This window comes from Pinus tabuliformis, chromosome 8 (assembly GCF_031772625.1).
Source record: "Pinus tabuliformis cultivar Carrire ecotype Pingquan chromosome 8, CPIR1, whole genome shotgun sequence".
NCBI classification, from domain to species: domain Eukaryota; kingdom Viridiplantae; phylum Streptophyta; class Pinopsida; order Pinales; family Pinaceae; genus Pinus; species Pinus tabuliformis.
This window is the reverse complement of record NC_142294.1, coordinates 1166425768-1166451106: the sequence shown is the minus strand read 5'-3', so window position 1 is coordinate 1166451106 and position 25339 is coordinate 1166425768. Positions and strand designations below refer to the sequence as shown.

Genomic DNA, 25339 nt, shown 5'->3' with positions numbered 1-25339 from the left:
ATGGGTAAAGAGAATACCCACATCAATATTGTGGTCATAGGACATGTCGACTCTGGCAAGTCCACCACTACCGGTCATCTTATTTACAAGCTTGGCATTATCGACAAGCGTGTGATCGAGGGTTTTGAGAAGGAAGCTGTGGAAATGAACAAAAGGTCATTCAAGTATGCCTAGGTTCTTGACAAGCTTAAGGCTGAGCGCGAGCGTGGTATTACTATTGACATTGCTCTCTAGAAGTTTGAGACAACCAAGTATTACTGTACCATCATTGATGCACCAGGCCATCGTGACTTTATCAAGAACATGATTACAGGTACATCACAGGTCGATTGTGCTGTTTTGATTATTGATTCTACCACCGCAGGTTAACGAGTAGGAGGACGGGCGGGAGAGTGAATGTGAGCCGTCAGATCAAAGAGCAGCAGATCCAACGGTCGTCGTACGCGAAAGACGCACGGAGATTAACACGCAGGAGAATAGCGGTTTCGGGCGGCAGGAAATTTCCCCGCACCGCTTACCAGGGCTCAGCGGTATTTGTATACGATGGCGTGATCTCGTAAGATCACAACGCATGGTAGACAAAAACCACCACCCTCGTGGGTTAACGTGCGCGTAAGTCGCACGATTGGGGCTTGCGACTACCGTCCGATCATGCGACGGACGGTCAGATGACAAGGAAAGTGCGCGAGGTTTATCACCGCCCCCGCAGGTTAACATGCACGCAAGTTGCACGATTAGGGCTTGCGAGTACCGTCCGATCGTGCGACAGAAGGTCAGATGACGAGGAAAGTGCACGGGGTTTAATCGTGCGGTAAACATAGCAGAGACTGTCGGATCGTGGGCGATCAATGGTGGAGATCAAGGCGGGTTCAATCACATGGGTTTTTTACTGTTATGATAGGGAAACGGTGAATTTGAGGATTTGGCGAGGAACGGTGACTTTTCACTGAGTTGTAGAGTAAAAATGGAGGTAGCAGGGTTTATTTGATCCTCGAGTTGTTGGATTATAGCAGAGCTAACAATTGTAATTCGGCCTCTCTTCCGCATTAACGTGACCTGTAAGAATTTGATGAATCTGAATAGACAGAGGAAGCCATGGATCAAGAAGTTGAAAGATCAAGCGAGTCAGAGGAAATGACAGCGACCGAGGAGGAAGCCAAAAAGGCGGTGGAAAGTGGAAATGATCAGTCAGAGGTGCCTGAAACACATAAAAACAGAAACACAAGGTGAAGTGTTGCTAATGTATGCATAATCTGTAAGAGAGGAAGCCAAAGAATAGGCAAGAGGCAGGAGAGACCAGAGAAGCAGGAGAACTGGAGAAAGGCAGAAGCTCAGCAGGGTTGGGTGTAGAAAACTGCAGCAAAACAGTTGATACTAAGATTGGGTTGGAGCCCAAGAGGTTGGAGCCTCAGAACTGAACAAGACTAAATTCATTAGGGGTAGGTGCTCCTAAGTGCAGAACCACTGCAAAACAGAGTTGGTGCTCTGGAGGTTGGAGCCTCACTGAAGTCCAAGTTGGAGCTTGGCAACTATTCATAGTCAGATATATATTTATATTGTATTTATTTCATTGTACTGTCTTGAGTTTTTTAATAAAAGCATTTATTCCAGCTGCTGGTTTCTGTGTTCTATGTATACATATACATATCTATATATGCTTGTGGCAATCACTAGAATAAACATTGTAAGAAACATTGATTCACCCCCCTCTCAGTATTTCCAACAATTGGTATCAGGGCGGGCTTCTTCATACTAGCCTAACAGCTTGAAGAAGGATTCGTAGCCATGATGAGAAATCACGAAGCATGAGGAAGACCTCCTCTGTTCGATGACACTAACTCTAGTTTCTGGAAGAAAAGAATGACCTACTACTTAATGTCCCTTGGACTTGAAGTCTGACATTTTGTTCAAAATGAATACAAAACTACCTCCACTCTTCCAATAGACCAAGACGAGAGGAAAGCCTACATCGCAAATGCAAAGGCCATGAACTCCATCACTAGTGGAATCACTAATTCCAAGTTTACAAAAATCATGCATTGTACCTCTGCCAAAGAAATGTGGGAGAAGTTAGTTGGCCTATACGATGGAGACTCAAAAGTCAAAAAGGCAAAGCTTCAAACTCACAGAAGACAATTTGAAAGTTTGAGGATGGAAGATGAAGAAGATATTGCAACATACCTCCTCCGAGTAGCTGAAGTGGTAAATTCCCTGAAAGGATTGGATGAAAAAGTTGAAGAAAGTACCATTGTTCAAAAGGTATTAAGGTCTCTTCCAGACAGGTTTGACTCCAAAATAAGCGCTATAGAAGAAGCAAAGGATCTAGATACCCTCAAAATGGATGAACTACATGGAATTCTCACTGCCTATGAAATGAGGAAAGATGGCCCAAGCTCCAAAGATGCAACATTCAAGGCCTCAAGGTCAAATAAGGGGAAACAAAGGAATGACTGTAGTGATGAGTCAGATGTGGAATCCGAATTTGCTCAATTTGTACGAAAGCTGAAGAAAGGATCTAAGCTTAAAGGTAAGTATCCTCTTATCTGTTTTAAATGTGGTAAAATAGGTCATTATGCAGCAAAATGTCCTCATAAACATGACAGTGATGATGAAGGAAATTCTAAAAGAATGGCACATAAAAATAAAGGGTTCAATAAGAAAAACTTCTTCTCCAAGCAAGATGAGTCTGATGAGGATGAGTTTATGGTCATCAAAAGGAAATCAGATGAAGAAAGCGATCATGATGAAAGCCAAGAAGCATTATTCATGGCACTTGCAGATGATGATGACACAGGGCTGGAAGGAAATGTAGATGAACTTTTAATAAGTGCCATTGAAGAAAATGAGAAACTACGGAACAAAATCATTTCTCTCAAAGTGGAAAACGAGGAAATAAGAAGGAGAGAAGATCTCTTGGAAGCAAAGCTTAAAGAAAAGGAAGAGACTTGTGAAGAACGCGAGACCGAAATAGTGTCTCTGAGAAAGGAGTTGGAGCAAATTAAAAAGGGCTATAAAAGCTCTCAAATACTTGAGACTATTCTGAAAAATCAAAAACCTCAACATGACAAGTTTGGAATAGGTTTCAAAGGAGAATCCTCAAGCACTAAGAATAATGCGAAAAGCTATGCCGATGCACTTTCCTGCAATCCAAAAGATGAAAAGTGCACCCCAGATCCCAAGAATGAAGAGAGAATTACTCCAAAGAAGAATGTGGAGTTGAATCATGGACACTACAGCAAATACAAACCTGTACTCCACCAAGGGCCCATCGCAAATCCAAAGAACGAGGGAGGAGTAATTCCCAGGAAGGAAATCGACTCAAACCGTGGTTTCTTCAACAAGTACAAAACCATCTTTCTTGGACACTGCTTTCACTGTAAAAACTTCGGTCATCAAGCCAAACATTGTATGGCTCGCAGAAGTGAAAATACAAAGCTAAAGGATAGAATAATCAACTCATATGCCCCCAAAAGGCAAGGACAAATAAAAGCCTTTAATTCGCTTGATCCCTTGACCAAATTTGATCTGATTTGCTCTTTCTGCTACAATAATGGACACTATGAGCAAGACTACCCACTCAAAGGAAGAAAGACGAGTAGCAAGAACTCCAACATGGACAAATGCGGCCTGGCTCTATATGCTCAAAATAATGGAAACCAGTGGTTTATAGATAGTGGGTGCTCTAGACACATGACAGGAGACAAAAGGAAGTTTGTCTCACTGAGCAAAAAGGAAGGGAATGTGTCCTTTGGAAGTGGATCTAGCAGAATTGCAGGAAAAGGAACAGTTACTCTAATCAATGGAAAAGGAAAAGCTCAAGATGCTCTGCTAGTTGACGGGCTCAAACACAACCTCCTAAGTGTCAGCCAAATCTGTGATCAAGGACATAAGGTCATTTTCAGCACCAAAGACTGTGAAATAAGGAACTCTGCATTAGGGAAACTTGTGGCAAAAGGGGTGAGGGCACCAGACAAAATTTACATTCTGAACAAGATTCAAGAAAATAAATGCTACCTAAGTCAGACATATGAGAGTTGGATGTGGAACAAGCGACTTGGACATACAAGCTTCGATAATCTGATCAATATCAGCAAGATCAAAGCAGTACGAGACATCCAAGGCTGTTCAAACCAAATCAAGCAGTATGTGGTCCATGTCAACATGGAAAGCAGACTAGAATCAGCCACAAGACAAAGGAACACTCTACATCGAAGCCCTTAGAGATCATCCATGTTGATGTATGTGGGCCAACTAGAAATCAAGCACTCCAAGGAGAAAGGTACTTTGTGTTATTTGTTGATGATTATACTAGAATGATGTGGATATATTTCATAAAGTATAAATTTGAAACTTTTGAGTGTTTTAAGGATCTAAAAGCCCTTGTAGAAAATTAAAAAGATTCAAAAATTAAGTGCCTCAGAACAGACAAAGGAGGAGAATTCACATCAAACGAGTTTAGTGAGTTTTGTAATATTCATGGAATTAAAAGGGAATTCTCGGCTGCCAGAACACCTCAGCAAAATGGGGTAGTTGAAAGAAGAAACCGAACAGTCCAAGAAATGGCAAGAACTATGCTATTAGCAATATATTTACAACCTAAATTCTGGAGAGAAGTAGTAGGAACAATTATCTATACGCTGAATCGAACTCAATTAAGACCAAATTGTGAAAAAACTCCTTATGAGCTATGGAAAGGAAGACCTACTTCGGTGAATTACTTCAAGATCTTTGGAAGCAAGTGCTTCATAAAAATAAATGATGGCTCACTCGGAAAGTTTGATTCTCGAGTTGATGAAGGGATATTTCTTGGATAATCTACACGGAGCAAGGCTTACAAGTGCTACAATTATCAACTAAAGAAAATAGTGGAAAGCATTGATGTAAAAATTGATGAAGATCTTCCAGAAAAGGAAATTGAAGAACATGAAGATGACTCTCTCATTGAAGAAGAACAACCTAAAGAGGAAGAAATAGAAGATGAAGAAGAAGAAGAAGGAGAGGAAAGAGAACCACCTAATACCCCTTCAAAGATGAAGTATGTCCAATGCCATCATCTAGAAGAGCAGATCATTGGCAATAGAGATGAAGGTGTGCAGACCTGAAGAAGGATAACAATCACACCCAAGAGAAAAGTCATTGCCCTCCTATCCATGATAGAACCAGAAACATTTGCAGAAGCAAGTAAGGATCCTCATTGGGTAAAAGCCATGGAAGAAGAAATGACCCAAATTGAGAAGAAAAAGACATGGGAGCTGGTACCTCGTCCAAAGGACAAAAACATAATAGGAACCAAATGGGTGTTCAAAAATAAAATGAATGAGGAAGGACAGGTTATCAGAAACAAGGCAAGACTTGTTTGCAAAGGTTATTCACAAATTGAAGGAATTGACTTTGAAGAGACATTTGCACCAGTGGCTCGTATGGAAGCTATCAGGATGTTCTTGGCATTTGCTTGCTCAAAAGGATTCAAAATCTATCAAATGGACGTGAAATCAACATTTCTAAATGGGGAACTCAAGGAGGAAGTCTACATGGAGCAGCGAGAAGGTTTTGATCTAACAGCAGGAAAGGACTTAGTTTGTAAGTTGAAAAAGGTTTTATATGGGTTGAAACAAGCTCCTAGAGCTTGGTATGCAAGACTAGATCACTATTTACAACAACAAGGCTTCAAAAAGGGAGTGGCTGGAAGCAATATATAAATAAAGACAGATCAAGGTAAGTTACTAGTTGCTCTTGTTTATGTCAATGATCTAATTTTTTCTAGTAATAATGATGAAATGAGCCATGAATTTTCTCAAAACATGTCAAAAGAGTTTGAGATGTCAATGATAGGAGAGCTGTCCCTCTTCCTTGGACTTCAAACATCTCAAACTAGAGCAGGATTTTGTATATCTCAAACCAAATATCTAAAAGACATGCTCAAAAAATATGGAATGGAGGATTGTGCACCCACGAGCACACCTATGACCATAAACTACAAATTGAGCAAAGATGATGACTCCCCTCTAGTAGATGCAACTCATTACAGGTCAATGATTTGAGCCCTTCTATATTTAACAGCTACACGACCAAACATAATGCAAGCAATAGGAATGGTGGGAAGATTTCAATATGCTCCCAAACAATCCCATTTATTAGCTATAAAAAGAATTCTCAGATATCTGAAGGGAACTTCTGATTTCGGTCTTTGGTACCCAAAGGACTCAAAACTGACTGTAACTGCATACACCAATGCTGATTGGGCTGGAAGTATAGATGATCGGAAAAGCACTAGTGGAAATGCATTCTTCCTGGGAGACTGTTTGGTATCCTGGGTCAGCAAAAAATAGTCATCCATATCATTATCCACAGCCGAAGCTGAGTATATTGCTGCAGCAAACTGTTGTTCTCAGACACTATGGATGAAGGAAGCTCTAAAGATCTTGACATATGTACAGATCAACCAATTTCCATTTATTGTGACAACACAAGTGTTATCAGTCTCAGCGAAAATCCTGTGATGCACTCAAGAACCAAACATATACCAATCAAGTATCATTTCCTCCGTGAACAAGTAGTTGAACAAAACATCGTCCTGGAATATATCAGTACTAAGGAGCAGATAGTTGATATTTTCACAAAACCTCTTCCTCGAGAAGCATTCGAACATCTGCATCAAAAGATGGGGGTTATTTCTTTATCATCACTCAAGTTCATTCATAAAGATGTAGCAGGACAAGGGGAGCAGTTTGACAGGGGGAGTCCATATGCATCCCTTTGCCATTGATGTCAAAGGGGGAGAAAGCAGAAGAATATTGCCATCAATAAAAAAGGGGGAGATTTTTGGACACATATTTTCATTGATGTCAATATGGCAATATTCAAGGAGCAGATAGAGACGAGAGGATTAGACAGAGCCAAAGAAGAGGAGCACACAGAGCCATCAGAGCAGGTGGAGAGCGAAGAAGGGGAGCTCTGCGATTCTTTTTTGGTGGGAAGCTGAAGCTGCTTATTCGTGTTTTTTCAGGAATACTTGGTTTTTAGAAAACCATGGGTAAAGAGAAGACCCACATCAATATTGTGGTCATAGGACATATCGACTCTGGCAAGTCCACCACTACCAGTCATCTTATTTACAAGCTTGGCAGTATCGACAAGCGTGTGATTGAGCGTTTTGAGAAGGAAGCTACGGAAATGAACAAAAGGTCATTCAAGTATGCCTGGGTTCTTGAAAAGCTTAAGGCTGAGTGCGAGCATGGTATTACTATTGACATTGCTCTCTAGAAGTTTGAGACAAACAAGTATTACTGTACCGTCATTGATGCACTAGGCCATCGTGACTTTATCAAGAACATGATTACAGGTACATAACAGGTCGATTGTGCTGTTTTGATTATTGATTCTACCACCGCAGGTTAATGAGCAGGAGGACGGGCGGGAGAGTGAATGTGAGCCGTCAGATCAAAGAGTAGCAGATCCAATGGTCATCACACGCGAAAGACGCACAGAGATTAACGCGCAGGAGAACAACGGTTTCGGGCGGCAGGCGGTTTCCACACACCACTTACCGGGGCTCGGCAGTATTCGTATTTGATGGCACGATCCCGTAAGATCACGACGCGTGGCAAACAAAAACCACCGCCCCCATAGGTTAACGTGTGTGTAAGTTGCATGATCGGGGCTTGCGACTACCATCTGATCATGTGACAGAAGGTTAGATGACAAGGAAAGTGCGCGGGGTTTAACACCACCCCCACGGGTTAACATGCGCACAAGTCACGCGATCGGGGCTTGCAACTACCTTCCAATTGTGTGACGGATGGTCAGATGACGAGGAAAGTGTGTGGGGTTTAATCATGCGGTAAACATAGCGGAGACCGTTGGATCATGGGCGATCGACAGTGGAGATCAAGGCAAGTTCTATCGCATGGGTTTCCGACTGTTATGACAGGGAAACGATGAATTTGAGGATTTGGCGAGGAACGGTGACTTTTCACTGAGTTATAGAGTGAAAATGGAGGTAGTAGGGTTTAGTTCATCCTCGAGTTGTTGGATTATAGCAGAGCTAACAATTGTAATTCGGCCTCTCTTCCGCATTAACGTTACTTGTAAGAATTTAATGAATATGAATAGACAGAGGAAGCCATGGATCGGGAAGCTGAAAGATCAAGCGAGTCATAGGAAATGACAGCGACCGAGGAGGAAGCCAAAAAGGCGGTGGAAAGTGGAAACGATCAGTCAGAGGTGCCTGAAACACATAAAAACAGAAACACAAAGTGAAGTGTTGCTAATGTATGCATAATCTGTAAGAGAGGAAGCCGAAGAATAGGCAAGAGGTAGGAGAGACCAGAGAAGTAGGAGAACTGGAGAAAGGCAGAAGCTCAGCAGGGTTGGGTGCAAAAGACTGCAGCAAAAGAGTTGATACTAAGATTGGGTTGGAGCCCAAGAGGTTGGAGTCTCAGAACTGAACAAGACTAAAGTCATTAGGGGTAGGTGCTCCTAAGTGCAGAACCACTACAAAACAGAGTTGGTGCTCTGGAGGTTGGAGCCTCACTGAAGTCCAAGTTGGAGCTTGGCAACTATTCACAGTCAGATATATATTTATATTGTATTTATTTCATTGTACTGTCTTGAGTTTTTTAATAAAAGCATTTATTCCAGCTGCTGGTTTCTGTGTTCTATGTATACATATACATATCTATATATGCTTGTGGCAATCACTAGAATAAACATTGTAAGAAATACTGATTCACCCCCCTCTCAGTATTTCCAACAACACTAACAACCTTTTTTTGTTTAACAAAGTTGAAGTGTTCTATGAAGCATACATGGCTTGAAATACCTTATTAGTGTCTTATTTTTCTTAGATTCCTTCCATTTTGCTTGAATGGTCAATTATTTGGTGCCACTTTTATATGCAGTAGTCTAACCAGACTGCTTTTTTGCCCTGAAAGTCATGGAAAATCAGGTAATATTTTGATAAAATATGGCAAGGAAATTTTGTAAATCCAGGTTATAGTCGTCGAACTTCAATATTTTGGGTGCCGCAGAGCTTTTCAACCTCAATGGAAAACAAAGCTTTTCAGCCTCGAAGAAGTGTGTGCACCATTTGCATGCATTTTAGCTTATGCAACAATGAGACTTTCTTTCATTTTATGGTTAAAGAAATATTCATATAATTTAATTGCAAATAAATTAATAAACAATTCTATAATTTCATATAAAGAATAACTAATTAGTTTCATGTAGCATGAATGACACTATTAAACAACATTTATGGTGTGCACATTGTGTTTAATTATTTTAATAAGGATTATTTCAATTTATACATATGATGTCACATGTTCACTATCAAACTAATAACTTAATTGTTGACCTACAGATAGAAAACTACATTGCATTTGTTGAGTTTGGGGGTCAATCTTGGCTTCATAGGAACTTCAGAGCTATGGATTGGACCTGGTCCTAGGTCGACTACTTCCATTTAGATTCAATATTTTCTCTTTAGCATATACAAGAACAAGTATGCAAATTTCTCTCATTTTTCTTGGAATGGTGATCATATTCTTTTTTATAATTTTTCAAATCTAGTTATGCATTGTTTGCATTCAAATTCTTGAATAGAAACATTCTCCATATTTTTTTTTCTTTGAATGTTGCACTTGCACTAAAAAAACATTCTAAATGTTAACTAATATCAATACTTAAACTAAATTCCTTTTAAAAAAACTTTAACATTACTTTCATATACCATAGACAACACTTGAAAACTATATTCATGGCCTACACATTATTTGTAATTACACTGTTACGAAGTCTTGTTATAGGCGAATTAGAACCATGTCACTTAAATTGTAGTTCTTGTCAACAACATTGTCTCTCTTCTCGATAGTTTGCTAAATTACAAGGCTTTTGTGATTTCCTACAACTCTGCTTTACTGTGGATACATATCAATAGAAGTACAAGAAACAATGATCAAGAGAACAACAAATAGTTATTCCACAAAAAAACTTGAATTTCCTTACAATCTTGTAACGTATGAAAATTATTTGAATAACATTTGGAATCTATGCTTAATCCTTTATTGACTTTCACCATCCGTTTCCATCGCAATAACAACGAAAGAAACAATTCAAGATCCTTTGGTACCCAATAATGTATTTCTTTTAAGATGCAATAAGATATTGTAAATGAGTATCAGAAACCATGTCAGGGTTCGTGAATTTATTCGTCATCATTTTCCTTTCTTGAGGTTCCCTCATGCTTTCGTTGTATGTCATAAGATATTGGTTCCACATGTAGAAACTTATATGGTAACTTCATTGTCTTCTTTTGTAGAGTTTCCTTGCAAATACATGGGAGTAAGAAAATCAAGTTAGTTGCATGTTGTATTGCACTTTTATACTAGTTTTGTTTCATTGCAAATACAACTTCCATATCCTGTTCCAAATTTCCCAATCTTGCAAAAAAAGGACAATTACATTTAGCTAGCCAATTTCAACAAAAACCTTCACCAAATAACTATATAAACATGTCTGAAATAATTGATGTTGATAGTTACAAATCAAAAATTTAATGTGACAATAATGCCACTATTGATGATGTCTTGAACACCAACAATCTTTTTAGACTTCGAGCATTTTCATACACTCCAGGCGATTGTCTTTTCAATGAAATTGAATTCCTTTTGCATTTTCAATATACATCCACTAAATTGTGAAATGGAACAATAGACCACTTCTTGATATGCCTTAAGCAAGGTCACATAGAAGCACTGGAATCATTCAATTACAAGCTAGCACCTGATTTCCTCTATTAACTTCATGGAATTTGTGACGTCGAAACATATTTGCAAAGAATGCATCCTTCTACTTCAAATGGTCCTATTGAGAATGAACGAGGAATATGGGGAGACACATTTTTCATACGATGGATAGCCAAATGGTTCAATTTATCAATAGGAATTTGGTCATTAACAAAAAAAGAGAGTATTTTCTACTCAATTCAAACAAAACATCAAATCCATTGCATATATTATTCTATGATCAGAACCCCCTTAATGGGCACTGTGAACCATTGTTGTACAAAAAAATAGCTTGATCAATTGTAATATGCAATGAATACCTTTCTCCTCCCTGCAATGATCTACAAAGCTATTGGGAAATAATGAATGATAAAATGCAAGGCCATAGATTACATAACAAATACTATATCCATTTGTGGAGATAACATGTTCTTTGCACTTTGTCATTTGATAACACCTGACTTTGATGTAGAATCCTTAAGACTTTACATTGTGCAGTCATTCTACAATTCGATCATGTGCAATGAAAACAATGCATTGCATTGTCTACAAAAATATCTATCAAATGATGTCATAAAAACTAAAAAAAAAATTGCAAATTGGTAGACATACCTTATCAATATGGGAATGCCATATGAAAAAGGTGGAGTAGAAGGAGAGCCTTTTTGTTTGCAATGGGTAGCGATATTATTCGAAGTAAACATACAGGAATGGTCCTCTATAACTAGGAGTGTTGTCAATTACTACAATGCAACAACTTTTCAAATAAAACATACAATATAGTGTCGCTTGAAATAAATGCATTTCACACCCACTATGTACCTTTTTCAATAGATGAACATAGCAACAGAAGCAATGTACATTGTCAAATGCTTCCAATAGACACAATGTCATGGCACACACAACATGGACCTATGTCAAAAAATGCACATACACATCAAGACAAATTGCAAATTGGTATTACACCAATGAAATAAGATAGAAATAATAGGGTCAATGTACATAAATTAAAACAACTATTACGATTACAAACAAAAAACTATAAAAATTTATGCAAACAAAAATCACAGAATAAACATAATTGCTTATCCAAGAAAAACCCTATAACAATTTACCTAGCCAAGATAGAGGACACACCTGAGAAAAAATGTCCAATATGTAAACAATTGCAATTTCACAAGAATATGGAGAGGATTGGACAAGACTTGGAACAAATATATGTAAATTTATCTAAAAACCATAGAAATATGCCTAGGAAAGTAATATGCAAGGTTTGCAAAAGAGCACTTCAAAATGGAAAATTGCCACAATTTGTTGTACCTGAGAACATTAGGCGAAACAAACCATTTCCAGTTGTACCCACACTCTCAGAACTTGAAGAACATCTTGTAGCGTTAAGAATTGCATTTGCACAAATAAGACAATGGGGCCACAAACGATCACAAATGGGTTTAACAGGATCGATCATCAATGTTCCTGTCCAAATAGACATCGTTCAAACTCCACTGCCACAATCTATGGAAAACACAACAACAATTTTTGTTGCATTAAAAGGACGACTGGAATATAAAAATTCATTTCAAATAGGAAAAGTCCGTGTGCATAATGTCATGAAAGCATTGAAGGAACTATGTTCTCGACACCTCTATAGAGTTGAAAACATACACATAAATAGAAATTGGGATAACATCATACAATCAACTACCTCAAATAGTCCAATTGAAAATAGTGACATTGAAGACAAAAATCAAACAAGTAGTGATTCAGAAAATGAAATGCCAACTGAAACATTGGTACACGGATAAATAGGATCCCAATGCATCCATGATTTACAAGACAAGCTAATTGAACTTGCTCCAGCTGAAGGGTAACGTCCCCTTGGAATTTTCAGAGACAAATATGTAGAAGAAATGAACTTTCCAACCCTCTTTTTTTGAGACCCACGTGATGATGACATTGTAGAAAGATTTTGCTACAAAAAATTTTCACAATGGGAGTTAATGTGCCATAGTGGTGACTTCTCTTACCACACAACAAATTTGTTTTTCAAAACATTGCGAATAATAATTGAAAAATTCCTTGCGTGCATTTCAATAAGAATCAAAAAAGGGAAATTAAAAGGAAGAAAGTTACTAGAAAAAGACGTTAAATACAGACCAAACTTGCACAATATTCATAAAAGTGACAATGGTTACATTGATTTCAAGCACATAAGAATTTCTCCTAATTTCCTACAACAAATGAAGAAAAATATATTTGCCATGATACGTCAACAAGGCCCACCAATGTTCTTCGTCACATTTACAAATGTTGAAAATTGATGGAATCCATTGGTCAATACATTGAAAAAGTTACATAGCAAGAGGGAAAAAAGAAAACATATTGAAACAATAGAAGACTATAACATCAACTATCTCATAAGAAAGAATCCAGTAACTTGTACTCGTTATTATAGGCATAAAATTAATGCCTTAAAAAAATGATATTTGAAGAAAAAGCATTCTTTAGAGATATAGTTGATTACTACTTTGTAACTGAATTCCAAAATAGAGGAAGTGAACATGAACATGGATTGTTATGGGTAAAAGATGCACCAATATATGAAGTCAATAGTAACTCTAACATTAAAAACTTCATTGACAATTACTTGACTTGTAGCACAGATCACCTTGATCCATAGCTTGCAAAAATTCATGAACACCACCATACAAAAAGTTGCAAAAGGAGAAAAAAAACTCACATTGTAGATACAATTTCCCAATGCCACCCATGAGAAGCACAAAGTTCTTGAACCAATTGGGTTGGTAGATGACACATTAAATGAAAAAGAAAAGTTCATATATAACATCTTGGAAAAGAAACAATATGATAGCAACAACACATTTGATGAGTTTTTGGATGAGTTGCAATTAATTGAAACTGATTACATATTAGCAATACAAAGTACATTGAAGCAACCAATGATTTTATTGGAATGAAAACCCTCACACATTTAGAATAATAACTTTGCAAAGAATATGCCAGAGCTATGGAATGCAAATAGTGATGCCCAATTTGTCCTTAATGCATATGCAGCTGCATCATATTGCACTTCTTACATGACAAAAGTTGACTAATCAATGAAAAATGCATTTAAAATGATAAGAAGAGAACATGAAAAGGGCAAGCTAAATGTTATTGAAATGATACGCTCATTGGGCAATTCTTTGCTTAATATCCAATAGATCTCAGCTCAACAAGCAGTCCATATAACACCTTCTTTTCCATTGAATCATAGTTCACGATAATGCATATTCATAAACACGACACCAATGGATAAACGTACATTTATCCTCAAACCATCGTTCCTGCTAAAACAGTAAGATGACAACTCCGAAAATGTCATTTGTAGTTCAGTTATTGATTATTATATCAATCGACCTAATGCTATTAAACATATATGCCTTTGCTAAATTTGCTTCAATGCACAACAAAAATGGCACACCCATTTCAAAAATGAAAAAACCAAAGGTCATACAATTCGTGAAATACAAAAAACACACTGACTATGAAAACTATTGCAGAGAAAAGCTTTTGCTATATGTCCCATTTGAAAAAAGTGAAAGTACATTGATACAAAACTTGCTATCATGGGAAGCTGCTTATATGTTACATGAAAACACAATAAAAACAAATGAGTCCAATTTCACTTATAATATCAACCCATTATGGGGTGATTTAGAAAATGTCATTCAAGACATCCAAAATAGCACCATAGATCCCACTGATACAATGAAGAAGAAAAGAACCACTAAAAAAATTAGCAAAAAATATGACTTGGAAATAGATTTACAACATTCCCATCACCATGAAAGAAAAAGATAACTAAATATCAGATTCCACTTATCAGAGCATCCATTTCTGCTCACAAATGCAGAATATCACATATTAAGAAGAATGCTCAATAGAGAACAACAAGAAATTATCAAAGACATTGCAATGAAGAAGCGTATGGACATGTACAAACCACTATATTTATTCTTGACTGGAGGAGCTGGAACTAGCAAAACATTCACAACAAAAGTAATATTCCAAATGCTCATGCGGCTTTATGATGCACATCATTCAACTGATCCTTTGAAACCAAAGGGTTTGATATTAGCATACACAGGCAAAGTTTCATATAATGCAAGTGGTACAACAGTCTACTCTGCACTATTTATACCTTTCAATAAGTCCACCCCCACACTGCTTAACAATGAAACATTGGATGCACTCGGAAAACTTTACCAAGAATTGAGATTAGTTTTCATTGATGAGGTTCCCCTACTTGGAAGTCGGTTCTTGTTTTGCATTGATGATCAATTGAGAAAAATAAAACATGTCCAAACAAAATATTTCAAAAATGTTGATATCATTTTTTGTGGTGATCTCTATCAAGCACAACCTATACAAGACTCCTTGATATTCGAACTACCTATTCTCAACAAACAACCAGTCCCATATGACTTTTGGTAAGAAAATGTAAAGTGTTATGAATTGCATATTACAATGTGTTAGACGATCAAGCAATTCATCTCAATATTGAATAGAATGCGAACAAACACTCAAATAGAAGATGATTTGCAATATTTGAACAGAAATTGTGTTAGACCTGCACCTATTGACCCCGCTTTCCCCTATCTTTTTTATAAAAATAAAGATGTCACTTTGCACAACAATAAAATGTTGTTAATTTTTCCTAGATATGATATTTTTATCAATGCAATCGATCAAGAAGAAGAAAACCATGGCAATTTCCCTTTCCATTTACATACAACAACGTTGCCTTCACAGATAGTCGTAAAATTAAACATGTTAGTTGAGATCTATGCTGGAAATTATGATTCACAAGATGACCTTGTTAATGGAGAAGACGAAATCATTAAAGCCTATACAAAAACAAATGAAATTGATGTCATATGGATCAAGTTCTTCGATGCAAACATAGGACATTGCTAAGCAAAAAATTTGGCTCACTTCTATAGTGAAGGCATTTTCAAAGATTGGATCCCCATATTGCGAATAGAAAAACCAATAACAATGCAAGAAAAAACATGCTATATCAAATACGAAAACGATTTCATGTTCAATTGGCATGTGCTTTCACAATCTATAGATCACAAGGCCTCACTCTAGACAACCTTGCATTTGATCCTACTGGAATACGAACTCATGGATTAGTCTATACAACTTTGTCTCGTGTTAGGAACATGTAATCCTTGTTCCTATTAAAACCAATAAAGAAAGAAAATTTCAAAGTCAAGCAGAAAATAGCAGCTGAAATGGACCGTCTACGACAATTTACAAAATGGGAACTAGATTACAGTCATCAATCTTTGCATAGACATTTATGCACATCAGTTTTCTCTATAAACACTCGCAACCTAGAAACTTATATCAATGATGTCCTCAATAAATATGATCTAATGGACTCTGATATTCTATGTTTATAGGAAACAAATTTGAAATAAGAAATATTGCAACAAAAGTTCAAAACATTTAATTTCATATCAAGCCATTATAAATATCGATTGCTCACATGTTTCAAAGAAAACATAATAATTGTTGAGCATATGCAATTTCAAGAACACAATGTAGAATCATTGATGACAAATATCATTCTACATGGAATGCAAATTACAATTGTTAATGTTTACACAACGCCCTATGCCACATTTCCTAATATACTAGATATTCTTGAAAAAACATTTTGCAATATATCTATTAGTAAACCATTATCATTGTAGGAGATTTCAATGTTAACATGTGTGAAGATAACATTAGAATAAAGACACTAAAAGACTATATGCATAGCCACAACCTCTATTTCCTACTAGATACAAATACCTATGTGCACACATCACTCATTGATCATGTATGGTCTAACATAACAAACAACTACAAGATTTACAAGCTAGATACATATTGGTCAGATCATGACACAATCTGTCTCATAATGGACCATGTACATGCAGATGAATCACAAAACACATCGAACTCTTTCCATATCTGCAATTAATATCATTTTCTTTCCCATTTTATTGTCATTGAAACTTAACTATTCATTACTGTTCTTTTGCAAACATCTATTGTATCCATATCCAAAGAAGTTGCTAATGCAATTTCCTTTTATGTTATAGAGCTAAAATGGATCAAAGTTGCAACGACCAAAAATGCAGAAGGCAAGTATTTACATATACTGTTGAAAATATCCATTCACCAAATATATATATGAAATTGGTTTTCATGTCTCCAATATCACTAGTTCCATTTTCCACTCATTATCATTTGCAATGAAACAAATACCTTGCAACCTTGAGCAGCAAATCAACACAACATTGGAGCAAGAAAAACAACTAACAAAAGAAGTGACAAGGCAAGTCAAGCCATGCCCATCACTTATTTGCATTTGTCACATTGTAATATACACATCAACATTGTTTCTTTGTAATTGACTCTAATTTGCATGATATGTGCATAGTTCAATGCACCATCAATAATTCCAATTTCAATTGAAGAATTGAACATCTGCAAAACTCAAAAATTATTCCATGGTGATGTAATGATTATCTACAACACATTTCTCGACAAAGCACAAAAGAATCATCAAATATTGCATGTAGATTTCACTAATCACCAGGGATTGATGATAGTCACATTGGTTGTTCCAAATGACCTTATCGAAAAACACAATCAAAAGATCTTGCTAGGAAAAGGAATTGCAATGACAAATTTCTAGATTCTACCAAAAACAAATTATGATCGTGGCGACTGTGATCACATTTTGTTGTTAGACAACACAAGCACTATAGAAAAAATTAGCCCAATTTGTACATAATACAAATTTGTTACCAATGCAACAATAAAATAATTGGGAGAAAGCATAGAAACATTTCCAATAGGAACAATTGCAGCACTTGTAATAGCAGCTCTAAAAGTTGGTGTGCAATATACATTTTAAATTAAAGATGGAAGTTCTCAAGATGATATGGCATCGGTAAGTTTCTCTGCCTTACACCATTCACCCATAAGCTTTATGAAATTTTATTTATTTTCTTTATGCAATAACAAGAATTTTTTTTTTTCGTTGTCCTTTATGTCACAACTGCAACTATTTGAAAACTTTCTGCCTATCTACAATGAAATTGAGCAGAGACTGTAAAATGGAGAAATGTCGATTATGCTCTTCAAAAACATAACAAAAATAAAAGACCTCAAGGAAAAAACATTTTGTACAACACATGCCACATTCATCACAAATTTGAATACTGAAATAGAACAGGATCTTAGAAAAATAATTGACGGACAAAACCAAGTACGTACATATCCAATAATCTGTTTATTTTTAATTACACAATTACTTATTTTCCATTATACATCTGCTGACTAGTTTTCTTTTCTAGTAGGTGCAAGGAACACTTCTGGTTGCAAATGCATATTCCACACCATTTGAATCTGTGTGTGCACTTTGCAGTTGCCCAATCTCATCAACTGTAATGATAGAATATATGTCAATATTTTGCACTAAATGCAAACAAAATACTGCTTTTCTCTTTCTGCATTGTATCAACTGCATTATAAGAACTCCTGATAACAACACATTGCGATGTTTCCTTAGAAACAGACTAGTTTTAAAGCAGTTGTTGCCAACATTAGCTCAAATGTATTACCAAGAATATTTGCAGGAAAAAAAACAACAATAATTTATATGTTGCGCAATCTCCAAGTTCAGGGTATCTTCACTCTAAATGGTGCTAATGAGATTTTAGATACCGACAATGGCAACAAGAAAAAGAAGCTCAACCATTGTCTCAACTAGAAAGTTTGTCTTATCTCCCTACATAACATCTTCATTCTTTGACTTTTAGTGTTTAGTCATATAACAAAATTCTTTAGTTTTCTATTTATACAAGCATAATAAGCATTTTGTATTATTTCTCTTATTGTAGGGTTGGCCATTGTTAAAAAACAAGAGTCCACGATATCATAGAACTTAAGAGCCCAATGTTGAAAGGAAAATGAACATGATAGTGAACAATTTCAACTATTTTGTTACAAACTTGATAAAACAATAGAAATGCTTTTTTTGATACTATGCCAATAAAAAAGATTTACTATTTTTTTACACTGATATTACTATAACAACATTTATAACTTCTTAATTACATATATGTTTTGAAAATTTCCACTTTCAATTTGGTGTCTATAAATAATAGTTGTTTGGATTTTCATGTTTTCTGTTATGTTCTGTAAACTAAAAAAAAGCATGCTGCCTATACTCTTATTTTGATTTTTAACGCTGATGTTGAGCTAGGGCCTTTTGCTTCTAGGCTTCTAGCCCTTGCTCTGTTTCATTTCTTTCCACATATGCTTCTTATATTTCTCATGTATTTTGTTATATTATCTTACTTTATGCTGTTGGAGTAGCTTTGTGCACTCCCACAGGCTCTTGTTGTTGATTGTACCTTTTAGTTCCATCCCATTGATAATATTCTCTGATCTGATCTTATTTTAGTTGTTGCATCTAAATAGAATGACAAAATCCTCTTTCTGGAGAAAATGGCTCAATTACCCAATGAAAAGAAAAAAATGTATTATTGAGTTTCCTAATACGTGAATACATAATTTATTGTTACAGTTAGCATAAGAGGTTTCACCTTGTATATGTAGTAAAGTTTCTTTGACATAGCATAGTTGTCCTCCTTTAACTTGTACATGTTACCTAACATTGAAAGAGATCTTTATTCTTCACATCATCATTTTGAATCCTTAATGAATAACTTATATCTTGGTGTTGTGGGTTTAATGCCCTATTCATTAACAATCATTTGTATATTTGTTGTTGGGGATGGTAATCTATTAGCTTACTTATTCCTTTTAGGTTTATGTTAAAAGGATTTTAAATCTTTATAATAACCACAGGGATTCATGAATAGGTACTTGAGCCTTGGTGGTTATGGTTTTTAAGGTTTTTATTTTATTGTAGGGTGGGTTGGCACACTTCTGTAGGGTGCACATTTTCTTGTGCACATGGTTTGGGGATTCAGTGGATGGTATTGGGTAACGACACATAGTCTTGGCAGGAAAATTTCAAATCAAATTATTTGAAATGTCTTTCAAAGAAAAATCCTCAATTAACCAATGTCTGCACATAAATTTTCAGCCCAACGAGTAAGGAGTTCAATATAGGTAGGTACTTTATTAATATTCCCTTCATCTTTTGGCTTGGTAATGAAGTCTACCCTGCAAAATGCCCAAGTCTTAGGCCATAGTTGCAGGCACTTTATGTTTCTCTAATTAGTTAGTGTCTACTTAATTTCAGTGAGGTATATGGTTCCACACTCATGTATACAAATTGATAATTAACCTGTACAAAAGGATCCTAGGATTCCTTGAAAATAGTACACATGATCTATAGATTTTACAATTCCTTAGATAGTTATCAATCTGGCATCATTCTGGATTAAAGGTGTGGGTCCAAACAAGGTGGCTGGCCAACTGGTGAATGTGAGTGGGATTTTACAGCTGGCCATATCCACAAGTGGAGGCATCCCCTACAGGAATATCAGATGCAGACGCAAAGATTAGAGTTATATTTTTGCCAAGTCTACCAGTTCAAAATCAATATAGGCATATGGATTCAAATCCAATATTGTATACAGGGAAGTGCATATAGCTTATAGTTCTGCAATTGAACTTGCAACCCCCAAACCCTACTGCTAAATTATTTATGCATTTTTATGGTTGTATTGGCATTTAGAGTTTTGCAATTTAAATTGAACCGTATAAATTTTTTGTTGTTTGTATTAAATAATGGAAATGTACCTTCAGAATAGTTTGACCATTAATGACCTTAAGGCTTAATGATATAGGAAAATGTGTTTGGGTATACAGAATTAGGGCCCAAGCTATATGTGCAACATACTTACTGTAGTTCTCATTTTGTTAGCAAGGATGTGATTGTGCTAGTGTAATTGTTCAGAGTCAATGTTGCAAATATCTCATGGAATGTTGAAGTTCCCCTTTTACATAAAATCACTGGAGTGTTTTACAAAGGTAGGGAGTGTGGTCTGAAATTACCAGGCAAACAAACAATGGTAATATTAAAATAAGTGAAATTTGTAATTATCATTAATATGAAGATAATTTTAGAATTTTCTAAACATTACAGAGATGCATGGGAAGCATGCGAAAGTGTTTGAATATTGAATCATTTACACATGAATGATCAAAAGTGGAACACCTGATTCCAGTCTTAAATACAAAAAATAGATATTAAATGTTGAACTTGATTGAATGATGTACCACCTTAGTAGTTGACAACTGATATGACCAAATAAGCTACTAAATTAGAAATATATTGAATCATTTACACATGAATGATCAAAAGTGGAACACCTGATTCTAGTCTTAAGTACAAAAAATGGATATTAGACGTTGAACTTCATTGAATGATGTACCACCTTAGTAGTTGACAACTGATATGACCAAACAAGCTGCTAAATTGGAAATATGTTGAATCATTTACACATGATGATCAAACATGGAACACTTGATTCTAGTCTTAAGTACAAAAAATGGATATTAAATCTTGAACTTGATTTAATGATGTACCACCTTAGTATATGACCAAATAAGCTGCTAAATTGGAAATAGAGTTAACTGGTGAGATATATGTTGAATAATGCATTTAAAAAAAGCAATAAGCTTCAACATTAAGGCAAAACGCTATTGATTTATGAATATGGTCTTCAACTAGATTTGAATTGACTTATTCTAGTGATGCGACCAGATTTGAATGGACTGCTTCTAGGGACCATGAATCCAAGATGTGTATATTCCTTTCATTCAAAATGTGTGCTTCCTTTGATTTAAAATATAGTTGCCAAGCTTGGTTAAATTTGAATTTTTATCAAAATTAGCATAGTTATCTAAATTAAATAACAGATACATGCAGATAGTCAAGATAGTAATCAAAATAAGGTTAAGGGTGAAGTTTAGAAATTGATAACAATCTATTAAGAGTGTTCAATGAATATTCTCATATCAAAATTATTTATAATTTTTTATATTTTAAAAAATAAAAATTCTGAAAACTTTATTTCAAAATAAACCACACTTATAAATATAAAAATATTACTTCTGCATTATAAAATAAAAAAATAATAAGAGTGTTCAATGAATCAAAGAAGTCATATGCAAGGAGTTCAGTGACTCCATTCAGAGCAAGAGAGTATGAGTTGAATGCTTTAGAATTCCACTCTGAAAATGCTCTAAAAACAACTACGTTTAGATCAACCCATGCCTCAGAACTCATCTCTCTGAAAGTTTCATCAACCAGCTAGATTTAGACCAGTGCCAATGTCTAAATTACAAACCCTAGAAAAACCAATTAAAAGCTTTTGAAGAGATATTAATTGGTTGTAGACCTAAAAATACTCAAATTTACTCAGTCTAAATTACAAACCCTAGAAAAACCAATTAAAATCTTTTGAAGAGATATTAATTGGTTGTAGATCTAAAAATACTCAAATTTGCTCATGTAGAAACACATTTCAGATTGTGTAAATATTCAAAACCTCTACATATGACTCAAAAATTCGAATGATCAATTATTTCTTTTAAAATATCTCAAATTCCACTCATGCACTTACGTTTAATAAATTGTAGTTTCTGAATTTCGCTATTGTTTTTAAGTAGATTTTATCTAGAAAATCTTAGAGACTCTAGTTTGAACAGATTTAAGTTTTATGTCTTTATTTTCATTTTAATGTTTAGAAGTTTTTAAATTTAAATTTTATATATAGTTTTATAATATTCTTAGAAAATTTATATAATTTAAAGTAAATTAGAATAATTAAACCTTATATATATTTTTAAAAATTATTTTAAATGTAAAAAAAAAAATGTTTAATAAAATTATTTTGTGCAGTTTAAAAGACTTGGAAAATATTGGCTTTTCCATCTTGTCTGCGAGACTTGTCTCCAAGGTTGGTTTCAATGTCCAAACAATTATTGTGTTATCAATTTTTAGACATAATATATTGTAGTAGTTGAAGTAGCCTTGGTCTTTCTTGGGATATTGGTGAAAACAATTTTGAAATTGCTAAATTTATTATTATAAGTTGCTAAATGTCTTTATTGTACCAATTATTGGTTAACTTCACTTGTGGTAATAATGTATTGTTAAGTGAAAAAACATAACCTGGAATCTTTTTATTGGTTAACTTCACGTGTGGTAATAATGTATTCTTAAGTGAAAAAAACATAACCTGAAATCTTTTTAAAATATAAAAGATGACTTCTTTTTTTATTTTTTTAAAGCCATATTCTGCATTCTGACTGATAGCATTCCTATACATTGTATTGTTCTTATAATGATGTGAATGGTGAATGAGTTTCTCTGGTTGTCCAATCAAAATAGTTTGGTGCAATTTGTTTAGTCATTGTAACTTGCGAAAATGTACTAGTGATTTTTTCCAATAACCAATCATATTAAAATGTATGTATGTATATAATATATCACAAGTAAAATTTCACTAATCAAGTTTGAGAAAAAAAATAAACGTAAATCATATACTTAAAAAAAAGTCCATACACTTGTTCACACATTGAATTAGCCACTCCACTTGATTATATTTGTAAATTGAAGTGAAACTTTAACTTCTAACAAATTTATTGAAGTGAAACTTTAACTTCTAATAAATTTTCCTATGGTTGAGTGACATGAGTTGACCCTATCGATTGGATCAAATCCAGTTCGTTGTTGTTTAACTGGTATTGAATTTTCCTTTTGATGATAGTTTCATAAAGTAAAGCAACTTGTTTTCTAACCCATTTTAATGCAATTTAACGTTAAGAAGCTATAGAATATCTAATTAAATTTCTTTAAAAGGGTCACTTTTTGCATGATGTTAGCTGGAAAGTTCTCGATGTTAAAAGTGAATTACATTAAATGAACACTGAAAAATGGAGAAAGTGTGGTAAATTTTTGGAGTCAGTAGAACAAAAATTACACTGATATAAGCTTTGAGAAGGGGCTAATTCATCTGCAAATTGAGGGGTGAGGGGTATGGTAAGGCTGCTTTAGGTGTACACCCGCGCTTAGTTTGGGCCTATGGAGCTGAAGCCACAAATGCATATTTATACATACATATATTTCCTCTAATAAAAACACTAAAAAAATGGGAATTCTAGATTTCACAATTCTTTGTCAGGGTTTGAAGTTCTTCCATAAAGCCAAGAATCAATGGTGGAATGAGCAAATCAAGGAAGCACACGAAGCACGGGTTTTTCATTACTTTTCTAGTTTTTTTTTTTTTAAAGAAATTTCATCATCCAGTGATACAGAGGAATTTCATGGCATGGAAAGGTTCGAAGACTCTGCAACACATAGATCTATGAAGAAATCACAAAAGAGAAATACTAGCCAAGTTATGTCATTTTCATCATTAAGTGATACAGATACAGAGGAATTTCATGGAATGGAAAGGTTTGAATACTCTGCAACACATAGGCCTATGAAGAAATCACAAAACGGAAATATTAGCCAAGTTATGTCGTGTTAGGTTTTTTAATCTACATCACTGTGGTAGAAAATAAATGGGGAATTTTTGCGCATCTAGCTGAGGATCCAAGAATGTTGGAAAGGAATTTAGGTTGAACTCGTTCTCACAGGAATTCAACCCTACCAGAGCACCCCGACGGTTTTGAAAGGAGCAACCATTGGAAGCAACATTCATGATAAGTATGTGTTTGGAAAATAGCTTGATAAGTGAGTTCAGCATTATATACCTTTGTACTAACAAGGAGACTGAAGAAATGCTTGCTTGCAAGTCTACTTCCAAGCGAAAGCTGTGAGTTTTGATAAATATGAAACATGTGAGGAGAGAAGTCACTATAATGAACAATTTGCCTCAAAATCTTAACATTGTTACTTTGGAAGCCACATATTAAAATGGCCACACTCTGCACCTCATCATGTAGCTCTATGAGGGTGGAGGGTTCTTTGACAGGATTTTTGCTAGAGGGCATCACAACAAGTGTAGTGTAGCTACTGTTACACACACTATGGTTGAAGTTGTTTAGATGTGTCATAGAAATGGGGTGATGTATCAGGACATCAAACCTGAGAATTTTGTGTTTGTGAATAAAAAGGAGAATTCAACTTTGAAGGCTATTGATTTTAGTCTTTTTGTGTTCTTTATGCTAGGTGAGTGATTTTTCAAAATGGTTAGTATTCCATATTACATGGCATGGGAGTCCTGAAGTGAAAATATAAACCAGAGGTTGACGTGTGGAGTGCAGGGGTCTGCAGGGGTCATTTAGTAAATTTTGTTGTGTGGATTGCCACCATTCTGGGCTGAAACGAAGCAGGGGTTTCTCATGCCATTCTTATGGTTCAGATAGATTTCAAAAGAGATCCATGGCCAAAATTTTATGAGCATGCCAATAATATTGTCTGGCAAATGCTTGAGCTTGAACCTAAGATTCAATTAACTACTCAACAAGTGTTTCATGGGAGTTCATGGTAG

The 25339-nt window shown here is 35.3% G+C and overlaps 1 pseudogene; it reads left to right on the top strand.

The window, feature by feature from the left end:
• Nucleotides 1–25339, top strand: LOC149239503 (calcium-dependent protein kinase 30-like; annotated as a pseudogene).